Source organism: Rousettus aegyptiacus, unplaced genomic scaffold (genome assembly GCF_014176215.1).
Source record: "Rousettus aegyptiacus isolate mRouAeg1 unplaced genomic scaffold, mRouAeg1.p scaffold_m13_p_3, whole genome shotgun sequence".
In the NCBI taxonomy this organism is placed as follows: domain Eukaryota; kingdom Metazoa; phylum Chordata; class Mammalia; order Chiroptera; family Pteropodidae; genus Rousettus; species Rousettus aegyptiacus.
This window is the reverse complement of record NW_023416306.1, coordinates 104,260,232-104,265,995: the sequence shown is the minus strand read 5'-3', so window position 1 is coordinate 104,265,995 and position 5,764 is coordinate 104,260,232.

Here is a 5,764-nt window from a genome sequence, read left to right as displayed (position 1 = left end):
ATAAGGATACAGCTGTGCAGCTCCAATTGGATGGGGTAGGTCTCATCCTATTGGTCAAATTATGATTCCAGGAACTCCTCTATAAGGGTCAGCTTAGAAGGCTTTCTCCTGAAATACAGCATGCATGAGAGGCCTCTGAAAGCAGTGGCTGCTATACCCTAGTTATGAATTTGAGTCTATTAACCACTAGAAGTCCTTCCTGGCTGATACAGTCCTCCTCAAGTTTCACAATCTAAACCTTTAGAAGGTGAACACCAAAACGTTCTTGTCTATTTTACACATATTTTAATACGTGACATAGTGTTAGAAGCATGAGCATTTTTCAAACATATGAGGAAGGTATAGCTTTATAAAGAAATCTGTGTAACTCAAGTGTGGCCTCCCTTCCTCTCTTTCTTTCTTCCTTCTCTCCATCTCTTGTTTTAAAAAGAATTTGAAAAGACTTCAGAAGCGACTTTATTATAAAATCAAAGAAACCTACACTTCAAAGTTCCTCATTAAATGGGCTCCTACAAAGCTCAGGAAGGAGCCCTAACATTGTGTTCACATAGTCATGCCTATGTAAAAAATTTTCCAAGTAAAAAATTAACCATAATGCATTAAAATCACTGTCTTTCCATTTTGCCTTTTCCCTTGATTACATTTCACCCTATATCAAGTTTGTAGAAGTGGCCGCGGGCATTCTGGGGATTCAGATAAATCGAATTGGGAATTTTGGATTTCATGTGGCATATTTATGTCATTTGCTGTCACTTCCTTGTGTAATTAATTGCTAACATCCCGTGTAGGCAAGACTTCCTGAAATACTTCTCACTCTGCCAATTTACCTTCAACTCAAAGATTCAGGACCAGGGGTCATATTGCAATATGAATGTGTACTGAGGCAGCTGGCACCAGAAATCTGTGGGTAGTGGAGGAGAAAAGAGTTTAAAATATACCAAGGTAGAGGTTGGTCTATGAAAAATTCTTCCAATCACCACATGTATAAATGTAGCAACAGAAAATTCAATTGTCATCAACAATGAGTCAAAACAGAAGCTCTTCTCAGGAATGTATTTGATAAATCAGTGTATACAATTATCAATTATAAATATATCATACAATTTTTTTTTTAGTTTCTGATGGAAATCACATGATCTGTTAATTAGAATTCCTATGTATACAAAATGCAACTTGTAAAGGCATTTAAAAATATTAAATGTATTTGTGTATGAAGTTGCATGCTTTATGGATTCCAACTATCAATAATAAGTTAAAATTTTTAAATCAACCAGGCGAAGAAAGTCTTATTTCTTATTTGGTAGCAGCAATTACCAAATTGTTATCAGATAAAGAGGTGACCAAAATACGCAGCCAAGAAAATGTAGAAGAAAAGTTTCATTTAGGTGTAACAGGCTATTAAGTAATAAAATAAGACTTTGTGGTGTTTGTGAAATTTACTGACATTCCAAAAATTGGAATTTGTCATTTCTCTTCTCTTTCCAAATACAAATTCACTTTAAAAACTAACTTTGTATTTTAAAGAAACTCATCAAATTTCATAAGCTTCAAGCCCCACCTGAGTCCACTACTTGATGGGGTGACCAAAAAATATTAACAACCTAAAAAGACAAAAATAAATAAATAAAACTAAGCAAACGAGGGCATGAAGATGTAGAAGAATAAACAATGAAGAAGCCAGAGTTTTAAAGAAGGATGAGTCAGGAATGGAGGTAATAGTAATATCATGCCCCTCTTCTCAGAAATGCTGTTTTTCTCTTTATACCTTGTTACTTAATCATGATCTCAAACTCTGGTAATGAAAAGCCTTAAAATGTTAAATAAAGTATGAGATTTTTTTTCCTCCAGAGTTTGGTTCCTAACAAACATTATCTACAGAAAATAACTCACTGAAGGAAAGTATTCTCTCATATTTGGGAAAAGACTCAAACTTTAACATTTTTTGTCTGCTTAACAATGATTCCAATGGCATCAACAGTGTGGATAATTTAATCTGCTCATAAAATATTGCCCACCACAGAAAATGCTAGACAGTATGATCAGACTGACTCAATTTAAAAATATCTATACAACGAACTGTCAATTTCAAGTTGAAATGTAGTCAGAACTGAAGTCTCACTTGCTTTGACCTAGTCCACAGATATCAGAAGTAATCTGCTATGTTGAGCCATTTTGGTGTAATGTTTGCCTTTTGTCATGTATAGATAAGTATTCTGGTTTTTTGTTTTTGTTTTACCTTAACACCATTAATTACACAAATAATATATTGTTGTGATGGTGTAATTTTTAAAAAAGATAACTCAGAAAATAAATCGAAAATAAACTACATGCTCATTAATAAGGGAATTGATGAGCTTATTATGGAAACATGCAGGATTTTTTCTTCTTTTTAATTAGGTATGTTTAAACAAAGTGGCATGAAAATTTTTCCTAGATATATTAAGTTATAAAAAGAAGGAAATCACAAAAAGGTAGACATAGCATAATTTAAGAACCTATTAACATTTGTAAAGAAATAAAATATATAAAAATATTACCAAATAAATAGAGAAAAGATCTAGAGGAATTTATCTCTATTTTTGAAGTAGTTAACTGGAAAGGGATGTTAAATAGAGGGTGTACAGGTGACAGAAGATTACTAGAAGTGTCTTGGTGATCACTTTGTAAAGTATATAGATGTCGAATCATTATGTTGTACATCTGAAACTAATATAATATGGTCTGTCAACTATATTTTAATTTAAAAAGAGGGTGTATCTAAGAGGATTTGTGTTTGAATTTTATAGTAAGTAACCCCCATTTTTAAAACAATGCTTGATAAAAGGTAGACACACAATAATTGTCAAAATGCGTTAATGATTAACTAATGAATTAATGAATTCTATAACTTTAGAGCAAAAAAATCCAATGTAAAAACAAATGGAAACCACCTCCAATCTTCCACTCAAAGAATTGTTATTTACATTTTGGAGTGTATTTATATACCAATATCTTTATTTTTTTGTTAATATACCATATTAAAACAATATGCAATATTTAGTACTTTTTTAAATCAAAAATACCATCACATTTTTTATGCCAATAAACGTATCTTTAAATAATTTCTAATGGCTGACAATTCTATTCTAACATTCACGATTTTTTATAATAGAATATACTGGCATTTAATTTAAATGCCAGTAATGTCATTTCATTCAATAAATATTTACTGAGAATCTACAATATTTCAGCAGGCAGGAGCTCAGCCAGGTGCAGGGGATACAACAATTAGTGAGAGAAAAAAGGCACCTGTCCTTATGGCAATTTGAGTCTGTGACAGGGAAAGAAACATTATGTAAATAAATAGGAAAGTTTTAAATTTTTAAAACCTCTGGGGGGGATAAAAAGATGCTATGTGTACAAACATCACAGGAGAATTAAGTTAAGATAAAAAAAATCCAGTAAGTTCTCTTTGTGAGTGTGAAATTTCAGCCGAGCTTGAAGGATGGGTTGACATTAGCCTGGCAGACAGCAGAGAACATCGAAGACAGCTCAAAATCAGGGGAGAGGCCACCCTTAGTGGAACTGAGAGGAAGCCGGAGCTAAAGGAACATTGTAGTTAGGGGAGAGGAGGTGCTCTAGATTAGGCTTCAGAGTAGAATTTTGGATTTTTATTCTGAGTACAAAGGGGAACCCTGAAAGAGGTGGTGGTTTTCATTTTTGTTTTGCTGCCCCTCCCCCAACCCCCATCTACAGCTATAGAGCAAGATTTTCCTTTTTTTTTTTTAAGTTCACTAACCACTGAGAGCAGACTGGATTGGAGGCACGAGAGTGAAAGAACATGAGTAAAGAAGAATAAAATGCAGATTCCCAGGCTTGGAATTGTAAGGGTTATCCACGAACAGCCCATGTTGCAGAATGATCTGCAAAGAAAGATGGTAGGCAAGAAAAAGGAAAGTGTCTTTTGTAACACTTGAATGCACAAAATATTTTACATATAATTTCAGGGTCTTTGTAGAACCCCTTAGGTGAAAAACTACAGCTTTAAGACATGTCACTAACCCCATTAACAGTAGAGAGGGTTAGGGCCTTGTTTAGCAATTCGTATGTATGTACATACATATTTTTGTTGAACTAAACACTTTGAGATAATTGTAGAAACACATGTAGTTGTAAGAAATAACAGAGAATATATACGCCTTACTGTTAAAATGTACAGCTGAAACTTACCGGATTTCGTTAGCCAATGTCACCATAAAAAAACAAATAACAAAAAAACGAGAAAGAAATGAAATAACACGGAGAACTCCCATGTACCTTTTGCTCATTTATCCCCAATTTTCTCATTACAACAGTTGTGGAGCTATAATATGATATGAAAACCAGGATATTGACATTGATACTGTTAAGATATAGAATAGTAAAATACAGAATAGTTTCATCACCACAAAGATCCTCACGTTGCCCTCTTTAGCCGTCCTTCCCTCCTTTCCCTACTCTACTCTTAGCCCCCGGCAACCACCAATCTGTTCCCCCTTTTTATAGCTGTCATTTTAAGAATGTGGTGTAAATGAGATGATATGCATATCACATTTGGGGATTGGCTTTTTTGAGTCAGCATAATTCTCTGGAGATGTATCCAAGTTGTTGCATTTATGACTGCAACATTCTTTTTTATTACTGAGTGATATTGAGAGATGGAGTTATCAGAGTTTGTATAACCATTCACCCATTGAAGGACATCTGGGCTGTGCTTAGTTTTAGGATATTACAAACAAACAGTAGCTAAAAACATTCTTGTACGGGTTTTTATGTGAATATAAGTTTTCTCTGGGCTAAAAACCCAAAAGTGCAATTTCTGGGCCATATGGTAGTTCCATATTCAGTTTTATAAGAAACTGTCAAACTGGTCTCTAGAGTGCTAAAGCATGTTATGCTCTCTCCAGCAATGAATGAGTGGTCTGGTTTCTCTACATCCTTGCCAGCATTTGGTGTTCTCCTAATTTTTTATTTTGTTCATTCTGACAGGTGTATAACAATATCTTGAGGTTTTAATTTGCATTTCCATGATGGCTAATGATGTTAAGCATCTTTTCATGTGCTTATTTGCTATCTGCATATCTTCTGCAGTAATGTTTGTTCATATCATTTTCTAACTGGATTTTTTATTGTTTGGTTTTGAAAGTTGTTTATTTATTCTAGACACTAGCCCTTTGTCAGATACATGGTTTGAAAATATTTTCTTACAATCTGTAACTTGTCTTTTTATCCTCTTAATAGAGTTTTTCACAGAGCAAATATTTTAATTTTGACGAAGTCCAATATATCAGTTTTTTTTTTCTTATGGATTATGCTTTTGAGGTCAACTTTAGGAACTCTCTGCGTAATCCTAGATCCTAAAGAGTGTTTCCTGTTTTTTTTTTTCTCTAAAAGATTTTAGTTTTACATTTCCATTTAAACCTTTAAATACATTTTGAGCTAATTTTTTGTTTAATGTGTGACGTTCAGGTTGAAGTTAATCTTTTTGGCTCATGGGTGTCCGTCCAGTTGTTGTAGTACTACATTTTGAAAAGGTTATCTTTCCTCCACTGAATTGCTTTTGCATCTCTATCAAAAATAAATTAGACATATTTGCGTGGATCTATTTCTGGGTTCTTTATTCTATTCCATTGAATTATATGTCTGTTTCTCCATGAACACTATAGTCTTGATTATTGAAGCTATGTAATACTTTGAAGTAAAGTGCACCTATTTCTCCCACTTTCTTCTTCATATTCAAAATTGT